Consider the following 19,568-nt stretch of genomic DNA (forward strand, 5'->3'; position numbering starts at 1 on the left):
CCAACCTGAAGGCAGCCAGTTCGAACCTGCCAGTTGCTCTGAAGAAGAAATACAGGTAATCTCTTCTTTATTTACAGCTTTGAAAACTTACTGGAGATGCAGTTACAAGGGACAACCTGAAGGCATGTGACCATGTACAAAATTTATACTGAATAAAGAAATTGGGTTATAATGCTCATCCAAAATAGAACCACGTCTAAATCGCTGAACAATTATCCTATGTGAAATTTCATTGTACAGCTCGGGTCATGGGCTATTCAAGCACAAACATTTCATTTCAGTCCTATCAACAAAATTCCCAGATAGGTTACATAGCTTGAAAACAGTTCAAAGTTGGCAACCTGAGCCATGGAATAAGAAACTCAAATATTACAAAACTCACAGCTGCCAGTTCATTCCCCCACCTGTGCGTGCAAGTGTCCAAATATCTGCTTATTAATTATGATCTCCAAAAGCAGTGTAGTAGGTGCTGGAAAGAATCCACCCATGTGGGACATGTGGTACTCACACCAGCCTAGGAGCTTAAAAAAAAACAAGCTACTTAAGTGCCAGAACAAACGAAACATGGCCACAAGATTTAGATTTAAGCTGGGAAGAGGAGGGTGAGTGAGGGGATGAAGACAGTGCAAAAACATGGCTATATTGTGCTATTCATTCCAATAACATGACATTCTGGGAAAGACACAGCAAAGCCAGTGACAAGATCAGTGAGGGCAGGGCATTCTGGAGATGAACAGGTGAAACACAGAGCATTTGTAGAGTAGAGAAGCTATTCTGGATAATGCTGTAATGGTGGAAATTTAACTATTTGTCAAAACTCACAGGACCACCCAATGCAAACAGCAAACTCTAATGTGAACTTTGACTTTAGTTAATAAAAATGTATTGATATGGGTTCATCAATTTTAATAAGTATACCACAGGGATGGAAGAGGTTACCCAGTCTAGTGGAGGCAAAGGGGGACAGAAACTTAACTTTCTTCACAACGTTCTATAAATGTAAAAATAGTCTACAATGGGGGGAGGGGTGTGAGGGAAATGAAAATTGTTCTTGAAAATAATGTATTCTAATTTTGTAAATAAACTAGTAGAAAATTTAAGGGAGCTCTGGTGGCATAGAGGCAAGAAGCTGCGCTACAATCCCAGAGGTATGGGATTTGAATCCACCAGATGCCCTGCTGGAGAAGGAGGGGCAATCTCCTGTATCAGTCAGATCAAATTTGATGGTATATACACAAAAATAATGAAACAAAAGAACACACACGTCCAAAAAACAAAACAAAACAAAAAACCAAAACCCCACAAGCTAGTGGAAAATTAAATTTTTATTTTTTTTTTTTAAATCCTCAATTCATTGAACTGACCCTCCAATGGGATTCTAAGGCTGTAACTCGATTGCTCACCTTTCTCTCCTGGAGCTGGTAGTGAATTTGAACTGTCTGAGAGGTATGGTTGGCCTTTTTTGGGGTTATGAGCACAGCTCCCTACAAACTACACCAGCAGAGCTTCATACAACAATAATGTCTATTTTTCAAAAAAGTTAAGAGATTTTAATAATTTCAGAATATGTGGGAGAGCTAGTATGAGGAAGGATTGACCCTGAGGTTGGCCCCTGAGTTCTGCAGAACTACACAGAACCCAATCGATAGGTGTCCTTTTGCAGAACACGAGAGAAAAGGCTAAGAAGGCTAGAACAGGATCATTAAGCATCCCAAATATCTGACATGAATATTTTTGTGGTTTATCAGACAGCATGTAGCTTTTTTTTCCCAGTAGAAAAGTAATTCACACAGTGAGACGCCAATCAAGTCTATTCAGGCAAATCAGTGAAAAGCTCCGATCTTCACGCAGAACTTAAGAGTTCAGAATAAAGACTAGAAAGTTTTGGTGGCCTAGAGGCAAGAAGCTGTGCAATCCTGAAGGCACAAGGTTCAAAGCCACCAGCCACTGGACAGGGTGAGGATGGGCAACCTCCTCTCGGGCGATTAACTGCCTCTGAAAACCCGCTGGAGGGTCAACTATGGGTTGGATTCAACAACAACAACAAGAGGTACAGCTACCATCTGTCTGAAGTGTTCATGTCATAATGATGATGTAAGGTTTCTAGAATCAGATACAGACTGGGAAGAAAGGCCTGGCGACCTACTTCCTAATAAAAATTAGCCAGTGAAAACCCCATGAGATCTCAGTGGTCTGATACTGTTGAGCCAGGTCTGTGTGAGTCAGAAAATACTGCAGGGCAGCTAAGTCACACATGGATGATTGTGGAGAACTGGCCTGAGTTCTGAAGGAGGTATAAATGCCATTCAGGCCAGGTGAGGAAAGGGGTGGGGAGGAGACAAACAGGAAGGGGTACATAAAAGCACAAAAGGCTAAGCCAAGAGCAGGGAATGAGCTTTAAACCCAGGATGGAGGAGACTGAGACAAATCAGGCACAGAACAGCTCCCATGTGCCACAGGTAAGCAGAAGATCGCTTACAATCTAAAATTCAGATAGAGAAAAGCCATTACTGACAAACTGAAAAAGATAGGATCAGATAAAGGAGGTAAGGAAAGGGCTTGTGAAGAAAAAGGAGACCATGTTCAGTCAGGTGGGTCAGGGAAACACCAGGGGAGGAGTGCAAAGGATCCCCCCTCACCCACACCAACCCATACTCACCCCCCCACCCCCACTCCTGAAAACAAGCAGGAGACACTGACTGTGCTGAGGAAGACACCAAACGTTTTAAAGAGGGGAGTGGCTGCAGAGGACAGATGCCTCAACAAGATCAAAGGGCCAGGTTCCAAATTTAGTCAGAAAGAGACCACTGGGAATCCAAGAGTGTTATTTCAGTCAAGAAGGAATTTCTGTTTGCTCTAGGGCTAAAGGTTGAAAATGTAGACTTCTCCTTGGAGAACTGTGGCAGAAGAAAAATAAATCTGTAACCAAACAGGGCAAAAAAAAAGAAAGAAAAAGAAAATAGGAATCCCTGCGTGGTGAAAACAGTTAAGCATTTGGCTACTGAACAACAGGTTGGCAGTTCGAGCCCAGCCTTTTGCCTTAAAACTCTATGCTTTGAGATTCTTTCTGAGAAGCCTCCTGAAGCCACCAATCATTAAAAACCCTCCAGAGTGCAATTCTACTTGGAAACACAGGAGGTGGCCAGGGGTCAGAATCATCTAGATGGCAACTGATTTTGTTTTGATGTGGTTCACATGTATCTGGACAGTCCAAAGATGAGCCTCAATTGTCCCCTTCAAGTGTGTGCAAATGGCCGGTTGTGTCTCAATTCCAGTTTATTATCCAGATAAACATTTCACCCAGTGCCTTTCAACTGTAGCCTTCTGATTTCAAGCAAAGTACATCAGAGATTAAAATTATGCCCAGCAGTCTTGATTAGCAGAAGATAACAATAATGGCAATTATCATCATTAAGTGTTATTAAGCCCCAACAGAAGTGCTAAACACTGAGGCTATGTGTGCCCACTAGGCACGGCATCTCAGCGGAGCAGCCAGAATAGGAAACGGAGCAGAGGCAATTACAAAGTGTTAAATAACGAAGATGACGGGAGCGGTACGTGAAGATGCTATTGACTCAATTATATATGCCTTCAAAAATAGCCGCTCCAAGTGGACATGCCCAATATTGACAGTACACTCATTCTAACGTAACTGTAAAGATTTTATATAGCTTTATATTTCAATTCATTCTACTTCCCAGAAGTTTTTGCCCCAGTGGATGGGTGCTGTTGTTGTTGTTAGGTGTCATCAAATCAAGTCTAACTTAGCGACCTTTGAACTGATCTGAACACTGTTCAATCCTTATAATCTCCAACATGCTCAAGCCCAATGATGAAGTCATGGAGTCCAACCTCCCTGACTGATGGTCTTCTTCTTTCACTGACCCTCCCTTTTCCCAAGTATGATGTCCCTCTCCAAGAAACAGCCTCTCCTAGCAACAGGCCCAAAGTATGTGAGATGAAGTTTCATTATCTTTTGTCTCCAAGGAGCATTCTGGCTGCACCTTCTCCAAGATAGATCTGTTTGTTCCTTTGACAGTCCACAGGATATTCAAAACTTTTCTCCAACATCACAGTTCAAAAGCATCAAGGATGGTAAGCATATCGTAAAAGTACAATTCAGGCAAATACTGCTACTTCCCAGGACCCACTCACTATGCCAAGGTTGTTGCTGTTGTTATGTGACATTGAGTCACCTGCAACTCACAGTGACCTTATGTACAATAGCCCTAAACGTTGCTCTATCCTGTGCCAATCTCACCGTTTACGACACACCTGCCCCCATTAGCTCAGTCACTGAATCAATCCATCTCACCGAGGGTCTTAAGCCAAGGTTGTTGTTTTTGTTGTTGTTATGTGCCGTGGAGTCACTTGCGACTCATAGCAACCCTATGTACAACAGCCCTAAACTCTGCTCCGTCCTGTGCCAATCACACTGTCTCTGACACTCCCATCCCGATTATCCCAGTCACTCAATCAATCCACCTCATAGAGGGCCTTCCTCTCCTGTGCTGTCCCTCCACTCTCTCAAGCATGATGTCCTTCTACAAGAACCGGTCTCTCCTCACAACATGTCCAAAGTATGTTAGATGGAGCCTCAGAATCCTTGCCTTCAAGGAGCCACCTTGGTTTAACCCTTTACAGGTAGGCAAATTTTTCCAGGCTGTTGCTTGGAGGCAAAGATTCTGAAGCTTCGTCTGACATACTTTGGACATGTTACAAGGAGGGGACCAGTCCTTGGAGAAGGACGTCATGCTTGGGAGGGTGGAGGGACAGCGCAGAAGAGGAAGACCCTCTATGAGGTGGACTGATTCAGTGACTGGGATAATGGGGGTGGGTGTGTCAGAGACAGTGAGAATGGCACAGGATAGAGCAGGGGTTAGGGCGGTTATACATAGGGTCGCTATGAGTCATGGGTGATTCAACAGCACATAACAACAACAAAGCACATTTTAGTTGTGTGACCTTGGGCAGGTCATTCAGACATTTTATGTGCAAGGTTGCATATCTGGAGGATAAAGATTAAAACACCCTAATCTCACAGGATTCTTATGAGAATTAGATGAGGGGACAACATGAAAGAAAAGAGCTTAAAATACAACGAGGCATTTTCTAATAAATGCTCTATCTTGGAGGAAGTACTACTGCCAGGGTCCTCCTTAGAGACAAGAATGGTGAAACTTGGTTTCACATAATTTGGGCATGTCACCAGGAGAGGCCAGTCCTTGGAAAAAGGACATCATACTAGTAAATGTGGAGGGCCAAAGGGAGACCTTCAACAAAATGGACTGACACAGTGACTGTAACAATGGGTTCAAGCAAGACAGATTTGGAGGATGGCACAGGATCGGGCAAGGTTCTGATTTGTTCTTTATGAGTGACAGTCCACTCTGCAGCACCTAAAAACAAACAGGAAATTGCCCATCTATCTCCCTTAGTTCAGGTCATGTATTTGAACTGTCTACCTTTGGACTGGCACCACAACTCATTATCCATTTGCTGTTATGTGCCATCAAGTCAGAATCAACTCATAGCTGCCCCTCCAGCAGTTTTCAGAGGAAGTAAATCACACAGGAGGAGTCTGTCCAATTTCCTCTGATGTAGCCACTGGTGGATTCGAACCATGCCTTTAAGAGTGCAAGGCAGCTTCTTATCACCAGAACAGGCCACTCATTTTGAAATGTGCATAGCAAGTTCTCAACAAACTGTTGTTATGTTTTGTCTACATCATAACTTTTTCATTAAAAAAATAGTGAAAACTATTTTATTTTTAAGAAAGAAGAGGGCTTGAGGGTGCAGGAGGAAGAGAGGGATTAGTCCATTTGGCCTTCAGCGGGTGTCCTGATCTTATCCTTCTCTATAATGAAGACAATGACTCCCATCTCAGACCCGGCATCCCAATCCACAATGCTCAGCATGGCTTAGCAGATAGTATCAAATAAGTGTTTTGGATCCATGTTAGGCTCCCAGAGGGACTTGCATATTCTGTGCATTTGTTCAATACAGGTGTCATTGACCTCAAAGTCATCAGTCACCATAGGGCAGCCAGTGAGGTCCAGAAAACAAATGAATGGCTTAAAGGTCCCTGGGTCCAAGCCAACAATGACAGGCTTAGTGTAATAGGGACCAAACTACTTCTCATACAAGAGGTTGGCCACTATGCTCAAGAGCATGTAAGGCTTGACCTGCTGACTTTCCTTCAAATCATGTAAGTTCAGCAGGAACTTGAGATGCTGGATAATGGTCTGGATGTCAGTGGTGAGCCTCCCAAGCCGATATTCAGACATCTCCCATAGAAAAGACCTTCTGAAAGTCTGGTCACCACCTGGGCCTGAATCCTGGAGCACCTATTGGCTGTGGTACCCACACATTTCTTCCCCTTCATTGCTGTGGTGGTCCCTCCATTATAGAACATAAAAGACAGGCATGTGGTGTAATAGGACCCCCAATCTCCACATGATGCCCACAAAACTGCTCTGGTATTCACTGTGTAACCTAATTTGCTGTTTCCATCAAAACTTTTTTTGCATACGCAAATGATTGCTATTGTGTACCGTAGAATCAGAACTGACCCATAACTGACCCTCTGGCAGATTTTCAGAGGCAGTTAATCACAAGGGAGGATATGACCCATCCTTCTCACAGGGAGCAGCTGGTGGCCTTGAACTGTGTGCCTATGAGATTGCAGCACAGCTTCTTGCCACTAGGCCACCACCCCTGGAAACTTAATGAGGCAGCTCTCCTCTGTCCTAAAGGGTCATTACGAGCCAGAATAGATCAACAGCAGTAGGCTTAATTATGTTTGGCTAAGGGTAATAGTAAGAGTTATTTTCTGTTCCCTAAACACATGTTATGTTAATTAATGAGCCAAAAAAAATATGAAAAATGGCAAACGCACCCCTCTGGGGAACAAGTGGTAAATGAATGATGACTCTGGGGTAGGAACTCCAGGAACAACTCAGCAAATATTTCTTCCCCTGGGACACCTCACAAGGTACTGAACCTAAAGAGAGTCCTTGGCCTCAAAGAACAGAACTACAGAAGGGAATGCTTCAGGAGCATCAACCACGCAAGACTGGAACAACAGTTCAAGACAAAGGAAACACAGGCAAAACCTCAGAGCTTATAACTTCCTCAGGTATTTGCTCTGGATACCTTTTTAGCAATGCAAAACAACAACAAAACCTTTTTCAAGACCCAAATGTATGTCAAAACCTTCCTAGCTAGTGTAGTAAGTCCTTTATCTGAGCTCGTCAACTTTTTCTTTTTTTAAAATTTTATTCCTTTTAAAGATGTATTGTCACTGTTTGTTCCACACAGCTGTTCTGAAGTCATGAATGCTTCTTTCATCTTTCATGCTTTGTTTGCTGCTGTAGAGCCTGTTGACTCCTGTGAACTTTTATGTATAAAGGAACAAGACACTGGCTGGTCCTATGTCACCCCTGTGTCACCTTCTTGTCCACTGAGATGAGTCCACTGAACAAAGTCAGCGTTGACAGTAGGAGTTCTTTATACCCTCTGAGAATAATGACCCAAAGGTTTCCACTTCCGTTTGAGCCTCAGTGACCACTGTCCAAGGTTCTCTGAACGTTCAAGCTACTGAGTTTTTCTCTCATCTGTTTCTGCTCTTCTGCTCTCACTACCTGAGTCTTCTGGTTTTCTTCTTAAATTTCTTTATGGAAGTTGTACTCGATGGTATATCATGCCTAAATTAAGGACAAGTGATTAAGAAACAGGAGCGTGTGATGGTAGTGAGAGAGAGCTGTTGATTTTGGAAAGACTAAGAAAGTCTTCATGAAGTTGGCTCAACTAAACCACGGAAATAAAACAGTGATTGGGATCCAAGTGGGTGAAATACCAGTACAAGTTAGGGCCTGGTCTTCTGTTCACAAAAAAAAAAAAAAAACATTAGGCGGATGCTGCATTTAAAGACAAGTTCTCAAACACTACTCTTAAAATGGGAGTTAGAAATGTTGGATGTGGTGTATACAAGGACGTGACAGTTCAAAAGCCACTTGGAGTCCTCATCAATCAAATCTCAAAAGATTATCTTCCAACAATAAACAGGGAACTATCTTTTCTAAAATAGAATAAAAACTTCAAGGCTGTTAGGCTGTTGTTAGATACCATGGAGTTAAGTCTAACTCATGGTGACCCCAAGTGTGCTGAGTACAACTGCCCACAGGGATTTCTGAGAAATCAGTTCACCACGTCTGTCTTGCCGAGGTACCTCTGGGTGGATCTGAATGGCCAACCCTTCTATCAATACCCAATGTTTAATCCGTTTTACTCCCTAAGGGCCTAATGTAATATATCATTGCATAAGCCTTCTCATTGTTAACCACAGTTTGTTGTGATCCACATAGTCAAATGCCTTTGCATAGGCAATAAAATACAGATACTCTGTTATCCTCTGCTTTCAGCCAGGATCATCTGACATTAGCAATGATATCCCTGGTGCTAAAGCCCCTTCTAAATTCAGCTTGAACTTCTGGCACAATTTACATATCCCAAATCCTCATTGCTCTTGATAGAAGATGATTGTGCCAACCATTACTGCAATCTCATCTCCCAATGAACCTCCTAAAGGCTTTTCACCAATATCTATATCAACAATGTTTTATAGCTGGGGTTGAAAGTAAGGAAGTCACCTTAGAACCTTTTCTTCTCTGGACACAAATATAAGGAACCAGGTAGAATAAATGGCTGGGAAGAAAACCCACAAGGAGAAGCCCATTCTAGTTTTGAGGAAGTATGGCAGGAAGAACTGTAACAAAGAACAAAGCCTGGTAGTTCAACTATTCTTCAGTTCCCGTACTGTTAAACCACAATTCGTAATAAAAAAGCTAATGGTTTGTAGATCATATTGGTTCTGACATACTTTTTTATATCCTCATAGGAATAGACTGGATGAAAACCAAGATGGAAAGATCCCAGTAATTGCTCATAACACCCATGTGGCTTTAAAAACATGTAGATGCTACCAGAAATAGAATGAGACTGGGAAAGGGGCGAGTAAGCTCAGAGGAAACCACTCAAGTGCTCAAAAAAATGTTTGTGCGGAGTGACAACAAGTCTGAAAATCACCGTGATCTGGATCGCCCACCCCAACCACACGGAGCCACGACCTGGAGGACCACATCCCGACATCCACCCTCGCTGTGATGCGCCTGTCACCACGAAACAGTCTTCCTTTTCAACTCAAATCTGAGCTGTTGCTTAATTATTCCTTCAGCAGTGAACTAGATGCTAATGGGAAGCTTACAGTCTTGTGTAGGGGGTCAGGCTCTACGCAAGTAATAACAATATCCAGGCATGAGGAACATGCCAGAAGATGCAAAAGGAAAACTCAAATGTCAAGTTCACTGCCATGGAATGGCTTCCAACACCCTTCCGGGCCCGTAGGGCAGGCAAGAACTGTCTCAGCAAGTTTCCTGTGGAGCAGCTGGTGGATTCCAAACGCCAACCTAGCGATTAACAGCCAACATGTCACCCACTGTGCCACCAAGGCCCCAAAGGAAGCAGTTGTTCTGTTTAGAAATGCCATGACTGAGATTGATGGGGGGGGGGGGGAATGGGACACACACTCTGAAAGCTGAGCCTGAAAGGCTTTGTAAACCTGTTTGTGTATTTATGTATTTTTAAGGAAGGGAGAGACAAAGGCAGAATTCTCAATGGGTAAAGGTCTGTGCAGGGATTCAGGAAAGATTCTCATAAGAGAGAAACTTCCTCATACTAAACTCTGAGTCCTCAGAATCCAAGTCGAGTTCTGTAGCTTCATTCTCTTCTCTCACTGCTGTCAAGTTGGAACGCTGCACAGCTGGCCCTCTCTGTTGGGTGCCTGAGGCTGCAAATCACAGGGCAGGAGCTTACCCACTTCCCAGATTTCTCCATGGAGCCACTAATGGATTTGAATTGAGAAGTGTAGTCTCTGGCAATAGGTTACCAGAGCACCCTCTGCAGCCTCAGTACCAAATAAAACCCTGAAAGGAAACCCATTACATTCTAATCAGTTAATACTGCTAGTGACCCTCTATCAGGTGTCTGAGGATATTAACCTTAATGAGAGGGGACTGCTGCTCATCCTTCCTCTGCTGGACTGCTGGTGGATCTGAACTAACCAACCTTTAGTTAACAGCACAATGTGTCATATACTAATTCCAGCAGCGCCTCATAATCCCAACAACTCATTGTCAACCTGGAACCTACTCAAAGCTGCCTCTCCAGCAGATCTTCAGAGGCTGTAAATCACAAAAGAGGAGGCTCCCCATCTTTCTCTTGAGAAGCAGCTGGTGAATTTGAATCACTTGCCTTTGGACGGTGGTGCACCTTCTTTCCCACTCAGCCCCTCGAGCTCACCAGAGCTTCACAGAATGCCAGAAAGGCAGACAGTGCTAAGCACAGGGTGAAAGAGTCTCCATCAATTAGACTTGTGGTTGCTCCAAGTGTTATTAATAGAGCTCCTTTCCACAGGGTTTTCAAAGGATGATATTTCAGAAGAATCTTGCCATCCCTTTCTTCCACAGTCTCTCTGAGTTGACTCAAACCCCCAACCTTTCAGTCAGAAACTGAATGCTTAACCATGGGCCAGCCCAAGATCGCCAAAGAGTGACTGCCATCAAGCGGGTTCTGACTCCTAACCACTCCAGGAGTTCTATGTTCCAGAACTATAGATCTTTACAAGAAGAGATGACCCATCTTTCTCCCTTGGGGTGGCTGGTGAGTTCAAACCATTGACCTTTCGGTGAGCAGACAAGCTCTTTATCCACTTCAATGTCCAACCCAATGGCAACAGATCTGGCTTTGGTTTTAGAATCTTCGCCAGGCCTTTCCTTCCTCGGAGTTGGTGGGTTTAAGTCACTGACTGAGTCAGCAGTCATGTGCTTTAACTATTGCACCACCAGGGCAGCTTTACTCAAGCTTAGACCTGAGCTAAATAATACATAGCTGTGAGGCTGACATGATCTGTTTATAGCCTTAAGTCTGTAGTCAATTTTCCTATGTCTAGAACCTAGAAAAAAAATACTTTTATTTCTTGGTGCACTACAAGTTTTGGTTTAGCTTTTAGGAAGCCCTTGTACCGTAGTCTGTAGGGAATTGGGTTGTTAACCCTAACGTGGCACCTCTCCAGTATTTTGAACCTTCCAGCAGTTGCAAGGCAGAAAGGTGAGCACTCTCTTCCCAAGTGATTGACACCTTCAGAAAATCATTTGAAGGTCAGCTATGAGTCAGTTTCACCACAACAGCAGTGAGGAGAGTTTAGCATTTAAAAATTGAAAGAAATGTTGTGTCTGCAGCTTACATTGTTGGTGCTGTTCTGTGCCCTTGAGTGCGAGCCAACTCACAGCTGACCTTCTAGTGAGTTTTCAAAGACTGTAAATTGCATGAGAGGAGATTCCTCAATTTTCTCCCGTGGAAGAGCTGATGGATTTGAACCCTTGTGTTTTTGGGTTGAACTGGTCTTTACATAGGCCTATTTCACTGTGACCAAGTAAAGAGTTGGAACTGGACAGGGTGAAACCAGGCTGATCTTTGGAGGCAAGGTTTTTGAAGCTCCACCTGACATACTTTGTTGCCAGGAAAGACTGAGGCAAGAGAGAGGAAGAACCAGGATGAGATGGATAAACACAGTGACAGGGGAAATGGGGTTGAATGTGTCAGAGACAAAAGAACTGTCTCAAGATAGAACAGTATTCAGAGCTGTTGCACACCGAGTCGCTATGAGTCACAAGTGACTCGAGAAAATACAACAAAAGAGCTGCACTAACAACTCAATGCCAGGCAGTTCGAATCCACCAGCTGCTCCTTGGAAGAAAGATGGGTAATCTCCTCTCCTGTCACTTACAGCCTCTGAAAACCTGCTGAAGGATCAGTTATGGATCAATTTCAACCAGATGGCAATGAGTTGAGTTGAAGTCTTCAAACAAAACCGAACAATATTCCATTGTGAAAATGATGAGCCGTTGAAAATAACTGTTGTTGTTAGGTGCCCACTCCGACCCTATCATTGAAAAGTATGGAGTCAAAAAATACCACCTAGAGGAACCCTCTTAAAAGCAGGCCCTTGAATATACTTAAATGTTAGACAAAAGATGGTGAACTGATAGCTAGGAACTGGAGAGCAGAGAAGTAAACATAGAAGTGGTAGTAAGCTGTATAAAGAGGATCCAGTAAGGAAACCAGGAACAGGACAAGGAGCCTCTGGAGTGAAAAGGTAATGAAGCCTCTCCCTGTGCGGTGGGTGGGGCTGTGCATCAGGAATACAAAGGGCTAGCAGGGCCTCTCCAGAGGGGGAAAACACCCTAGGGGCAGGAGGAGGTAGATAAGAAGCACAAAGATAGATATCACACAAAGAAGCAAGAGCAGGCAAAACCACAGGGCTGCCAGCGAGGGGGTGGGCACGGCCAGAGGAGTATGAAAAGGAGTGCAATGTTGTTGTTAGGTCCCATTAAGCAGCTTAGGACTCAGAGAAACCCTATCCGGTCTCATCCTCACCATCCCATCCTCACCACTGCTGAGACGCTCAAGTCCACTGCACTGTGTCAATCCGTCTTGTTTGGGAAGAGTTCAGGGGAAGGTCTTCCTCTTTTTCTCTGATCCTCCACTTTTCCCAGCATGAAGATTTTTTCCAAGGGAAAAAATGGTAGAAATCTTAACTCCCACATAGGAGGCTGGAGCTTCACGCAGACACTTGGCTGTGACAATGCCAATGAACAAGTCTTGAGGAAGTTAGATGGACTAGGAACAAAGTCTGGTAATCTACATCTGAAAAATCAGCCAGTGACAGCCCCGTGGATGGCAATTAAAAAAAAAAACAACAACAAACAAACAAAATTCAAATTCACTGCTGTGGAGTTGGCATCAACTTGTAGGTAACTGGAGGCTATAAATCACATGAGAGGAGAATGTTCATCTGGTTTTGATTGTCCATTGGTCCTCTGAGCCACTTGTGGATTTGAAACACCTTTGAGCCTATGAACCAGGACACCAGAGTTCCCTGACATCAGTTCCCTCTGCAACTAATCACGTGGACAGCAAAGGAGGAGTCAGTTTTGTTCTGTTCTTTGTGATAAGGGACCAACCAACAAGGACAGCTAACAACAACCCTCCACCAAGGCAAAAAGCATTTGCTGTCAAGTGGATTCCACTTCATGGTTCCTGGAATGTGTCTCAGAGCAGAGATGTGATCCATTGGATTTTCGTGAATGTGATCTCTCAGACACAGATTGCCAGGCCTTTCTTCCAAGGCACTCAAGTTCTAACCACCAACCTTTCCACTCTCCACAACAGCAGAAAGCTTAACTCTTAATGCCACCCAGGGGCTCTGGCAACAAAAGAGCTCAAAATAAAGAACATGTGAGGCTTGGTCAGGCTGAGGGGTAGGAGGAGACTGTAAGAACAAATGTCATAGAAGGTCAATTCCAGTGTAGGACTCACAAGTCACTCGGTAAACAGTGTTGCAGAATCAAGGTGTGTGGCCAGAGAGGGGCAGAAGGCAGGACCCCAGGAGGAAGACCTCTGTCTGGTGAGGGGTTCTAAGACTCCTGATGTGGACTAAGCATGGTGCACTTTAAGGCACCATCTGCTAGGAGGAAGAATGGACTGGAGAGGAACAGAACAAGGGACAAAGTCAGGGAACAAGTCCAGTCACCCAGACAGGAGATGGTGAGAGTACAAACCCCTGGACTGTGGGAACCAGGAAAAGAGAAGAGTATGATCTGGGTTGACAAGCATCCTTGAGATAGGGTGGCAGTGGACAGAAGAATGAGAAGACATCCACGTTCATGGCTTAGGGATGGGGGAGATGGGCGTCAACAGGCCAGGGAGAACGAACTGAATTAGAAAAATATATTTAGAAGCATCTGGACCAACAGGCGGGAACTCTGGTGGTGTAGTCCATAGGGAGTTGTACTGTTAATGAAAAAGGCCATGCCTCTCTATTGGTTTGAATCAACTAAGATCTCCTCCAGTGTTGAGTGGAGCTCCCCGATTAAAACAAGCTTGGAAGCAGGAGTGGCATCCACTTCCAAAATAGCTTGTCTCTGGAAAACCTATGAACCTGGAGAAAGGACAAAAGTTATACAAGTGTCCAGGACTTTCGTTCACAGGGTCTCTATGAGTCGCCTACGACTCGATGGCACTTAACAACAAGAGCTCCTCAGGAGAAACATGAGCAATCTCCTCCTATGAGATCTACAGTGCCAGAAATCCAATGGAGGCTGAGCTCGGAATTGGTTTGAGTTTTTTTGGAACAGCAGGTAGCAGCTGGAAAGCTCTAGAAACTGTAGGTCAAAGTTAGATAAACTCTGGAGTCTTAGCAATACATAAGGTCATAGCCAAGGGTGTTCATGAAAACATCCACAGAGGGATTGGAGAGGGTCGAAAATGTTTTTTTTGTTGTTAGCTGCCATGAGGTAGTCCCTACTCAGCGACTCCATGCACAATACAATGAAACACTGCCTGACCTTGTGCCATCTTCACTATCTTTGAGCCCTTTGATGCAGTCCTATATCCATGTATCCATCTCATTAAAGGGCTTCCTCTTTTTCACTACTCTTTACAACAAGAATAGAGGAGGCCAAGGACACACAGTGCCTGGAGTAGAGCAGGGCTGATGGTTAATTAACTGATAAAGGAGAACCAGAATCTTCAAGACCAAATTAGCAGAAGGCCTTCCAGATGGACACTAGAATCCTTGAAAATGTGACAGCAGGTGGCTGCTGAGGACTAGAGAACCTGCTGCAAAATCTTCAATGAATAGGAATGGATTCAGAATGTAAAAGGAAGGGTGCAAATATTCAGCTGAGACCAAGAGCCACTAATTTCCTATCACTAATTTGTTGTTGTTGTTTAATGCTGTCGAGTCGTAGATGACTCATAGCGACCCTATGAACGAACAGCCTGAGCACTGTTCGTACATAGAGTTTCCAGAGGCAAGCCATTTTGGAAGTGGATGCCGCTCCTGCTTCCAGGTTTGATTTAGTCGGGAAACTCCAGCCAACACTGTCCACCATGGGTGCCCATTACCATGATTGGCACATCACTGTCACAGGCTTCAGCATCAAGCAACCACGAGTTACCTCTGTACAGCAACGCACAGACAAATGTTATACCACCTGCACGTGTAGAGCTTAAAAATATCCCAACACCATATCCAGGACCACAGCACACCATTCAAACCAGAATCTCGCTAAGTGAAGCACTGAGCTTCCTAATAGGCAAAGAGGAGGAGCTGTTAGGAGATCAGCTGACTCAGCGTCAGCTGATGTCCTTCAGGGAAGAGGGAGGAGTATTCCTGGACCATGAAACAGAGTGCTTCTAAAGGGGTATAGGATAAAGACTTAGGAAGCATGATGACTATGAAGTGGCAGTTGATCTATGACAGTAACAAGAAAAAGAGGAAATTAGGAGAGGACATGGAGGGACATGCATACACCCATGGTAGCAGCCGTCAAGAAATCAAAAGAAGGGTTACTTTAAGAAAATCTGTTGTCAAACACCCCTTTAAAGAATAAGGATATCCATTTGAAGATTAAAATGCACCAATACCAAGCCACAGTGTTTTCATTTACTTCATATGTATCTGAAAGTTGCACAATGAATATGGACGATAGAAGAATTCATACTTTGGAATTATGGTGTTGGTGAAGAATATAGAATATCCCATGGACTACCAATAAACAAATCTTTCCTAGAAGAAGTGCAACTAGACTGCTCCTTAGAGGTAAGGACAGTGAAACTTTATCTTATATTCTTTAAACATAGTTTTTAAAATTAATTCTTTGAAAAGATATCATGTTGGAAAAGCCATCATTGGAAAAGAGGAAGAATTCTTTCAACAGGACAGACTGACCTAGTTATTGCAAGGGTGAGCTTAAGACTAGCAGAGATGGTGAGAATGGTGCAGAGGGCAAGGGCCATGTGGGGGCAGCTATATCTGACCTCTATCAACTTCACACAGGGGAACTATTCCCCACCAACAGCATCAATAACACAAAACCAATTCCTATGAGGTCAGACATGTCCCCTACACTCCCATACCTCTTTCTACTCATCTCAACATCATTATTACTGCTTGGCTGGGTCCAGAATCCAGTGAGATAGCTCACAGATGACAGAGAACCATATTGGGGACGTAAAAGGGTTATAATCCAGATTAATAACAGAATACAGTCAAGACAGCTCTCAAAATGTACACACAGGCACCTCAGTCTTGAGTCTCACCCTTTCAGGCCGGTGGTTCGAGTTCTCAGTCCTGCCAATATCAGCTTCCCCCACTCCACCCCAATTGACCAACAATGTTCTCTCTCTCCTGCCAATATTAGCTCTCCTCCCTCCCCCCGCGTTCTCATCTTACATCAGGATTCTAGTTTGGCTATAATTGCTGCCATAGGTATAGGGTAGCTAAAGCAGTTCAATTTATTGATGAGAGGGACTAGCCAATCCCCTTGTAGGTTGTTGAAACTGGCCAATCCCCTTGCAGGATGGTAAATAACCAATCCCTTTGTGAATAGGCTAATATGCCCTATTCACATATTCCTGCTCATCCGCATGGTCAGATCATATTCAGGTGGCTAGAAAAGCCATATTGAAAGATAAACTCCCCAGTTTTGATCTGTTATCCATAGGATCATTATGAGTATAACAGTATCAAAGGAATAAGAGAAAGGCCACCTAGGCCGATGTGCCCAAGGCTCATCTGAGCTCAGGCCTAATGAATGGACCCCTAAGAAGCAAAAGCTTCACAGTGATCCTATGGTAGAAGAGACAGGGTGAAATACTATCTCCAACTCTCTTTTCTTTAGGTTCATTCTTTGGAAACCATCAGTAGCATAAAGTAGGAGTTAGATCATATGTGTGTTCTACATTGCCATGTGGATTCCAGTAAAAGTGGTTCATAAGACCTCTGAATGTTAGAGGGGATATTTTACCAAATATTGGGGTATTGTTCGCCAAGGAGACAGGATCAGGCCACGTTGCTCCACTGCACCTCCCTGCTGTTCACCTTTCTGTGGGTCTTCAGCTCGGGTGGATTCACCTGTGGTTTGGGCACAGCTTTTGCTGCCTTTGCTACTGAAAGCCATTTCCTCCTGGGCACCACGTAGGCCCCTCTATTTTCTGCCTGACCGCAATGGTAAACTCAGCCCTTATGCCATAAATCACCTGGGCCACAATACTTTTCTGTCACATTTGTATTTACTGCTTTTCTAGGTGTTATTTTTGTGAACCTTGGGCAAAGCATGCAGACTTCATTCTCTGCTATAAAACATCACCCCCAACATACACCCTCCCTCTGGGTCCTCAACACAGCCCATCTATAAAAGCTTCCCTGTGATTGAACTCAACTTTTCCCTTCCACGGGTTCCCCATTCACTACCATGCCACCTGTTGGCAAGTGTAGAGCCCTCTGGATCAAGATCAAATTGTTAAATGCTTCATGCGCTATGGGTCACAGGCAACTAATGGCACATAACAACAACATTTGAACTCTAATTTATAACTGAGTTAGAAAAAGGGCCTAAACAAGAAGTCTGAATCTTAGAAATGTTTTGCCACTTTAGCAAGCTAACAGTAGCTGTGAAAAGACAGACTCTTCTCAACTTAGAATTTTGCAACATTTCATCTAGATACCATCAATCAGCAGAAGCAGCAGCGTTTGTAAAACAATGTATTAACATATACCCATATTCACTCATCCTAAAGAAAAACTCTCCAATATTTGAGGAAGTAGGACTTCCCCTTTTGATCTCAGACACAGAGGCAGATGGCAAAGAAACCTGTCTGTCATCATGAAGTTGGTCCTGGAGTCAGATAAGGTCTGAAACTCAGAAACAATATAGGAGGATCCATCCCTGCAGCCGAAAGGAGGAACTTTCTCATTTCCAGTGGGTTTTTCCAAACAGCTCAGTTCAGATCCTATTGTAAATATGGAGATTTCCGTGTTTTGATTTCTGGAAAGCACTTATTGAAGTGGAACCAGAGAAGAAGCTATAGAGTTCCAATGCAATAAAGACCAGAAGGCCCTCACCATGCGTGAAGAGTATAGGGAGAAGAGTGGCTCTGGACTTCTCTCAACAGTAACTTCAATAAAATGCAAAGAGGTCAGTCAAGGAGAGTGACAGCAAAGGTCAGCTGTTCCTGCAAGGCAGGAAGAAGTCCAGTTTTGCCTCTGAGGCTGACCAAACACGAAGGGATGTGAACTTCCCTTGTCCCCAGGTAAACCCTAGGTGATGACCATAGAAAGTTTGGGTGGAGATACACTGCAAGATTCTGCAGCAGCCTCCAGATTAGAATCAAAGAATTCACGGCCAACTAATCAGATGCGATTAATAGCTGACCCTCCAGTCTGTCTTCCGAAGCTGTAAATCACCCAGGATTAGATGGCCCATCTTTCTTCAGTGGATACTAACTGCCTGCGTTGGGTTATTAAGGCAACTCCCTGTCCACTGGGCAACCAGAGCTCTCCCAAGATCTAGTTCTACAGAGGATAAACTGCACTGGTATTAGTGCTGTCAGCAGGCATGTGAGTGCAGGTGAGTATGGGGGAAGAAATGCCTGGTACCAACCACTATACCACGTTCTCCCATAATTCTATAAAATGCCAATTCTCATGAAACAATGAATGGTTTAAGATAAAAAAGTGCTGGGCACATGTATAATTCTGCATTTTATTGGTGTTCCATGTGTCATCAAGTTAATTCTAACTCATGGCAAACCCATGAGTGTGAAAATAAAAGTGTGCCCCACTGGGCTTTCAAGAGTTGACTTTTTGGAAACTGCCAGAATGTTCTTCCAAGAAATCTCTGGGTAGGCCTGAACAACTTCACCAAATGAAACCTAACATCAACAAAGTGACGGGCAGGATGGTTAACAATTGTGTGATAGATGTTGGTCCTGACAACAAATATATGTATTTTGGAAAAAGATGGGCAGTCTCCAACTGTAAATATTTTTTTAGAGCACCTCAAACTCAATGACGGAGGGTGGCTACGAATGAGAATCTACTCCATGACAGTGGTGTTTTGTTTGGGTTTATGAGTATAATGTGTATAATGTGGGTGGGTGGTGTGTTATTTTCATTGTCATCGAGTCCGTAAAACCAACCTATAGCTGACCCTCCAGCAAGTTTTCAGAGGCTGTGAATCACACGGAAAGAAAATGCCCATCTGTCTCCCTGCTGAATTTGAACCTTCTGCCTTTATGTTGTCACCCAACTCCTTACCCACTAACCAGAGCTCCTCTGATAGATGATAGATAGATAGATAGATAGATAGATAGATAGATAGAAACACGATAGATAGATAGATAGATAGATAGATAGATAGATAGATAGATAGATATACAGACAGACAGACAGGTAGTTTACAGCAGATTTCCCTAATGCAGCATGTCTTTTTTTTCCCAGAATTTTTTTTATTTTAATGAAAGTTTATAGAGACTATTGATTTCCATTCATTCATTGATGCACACTTTTCTCCCCACCACCCCTTCTCCACCAGCAGTTCATTTTCTCTTTGAAAAGTAAAAATAATAATAATATTAACAACAACAATAATAACAATAATAAT

The 19,568-nt window shown here is 43.6% G+C and overlaps 1 protein-coding gene and 1 pseudogene across 1 annotated transcript in view; both read right to left on the reverse strand.

Annotated features, from left to right (window-relative positions):
- Positions 1-19,568, reverse strand: part of LOC102856808 (mast/stem cell growth factor receptor Kit-like) — a 128,203-nt gene that overhangs the window by 74,126 nt on the left and 34,509 nt on the right. The gene's annotated exons all lie outside the window — the stretch shown is intronic.
- LOC102860988 overlaps positions 5,814-19,568 on the reverse strand; it is a 47,638-nt pseudogene continuing 33,883 nt past the window's right edge.

Source organism: Elephantulus edwardii, unplaced genomic scaffold (assembly GCF_000299155.1).
Source record: "Elephantulus edwardii isolate Elephantulus edwardi_28Jun2011 unplaced genomic scaffold, EleEdw1.0 scaffold00220, whole genome shotgun sequence".
Classification (NCBI taxonomy): Eukaryota; Metazoa; Chordata; class Mammalia; order Macroscelidea; family Macroscelididae; genus Elephantulus; species Elephantulus edwardii.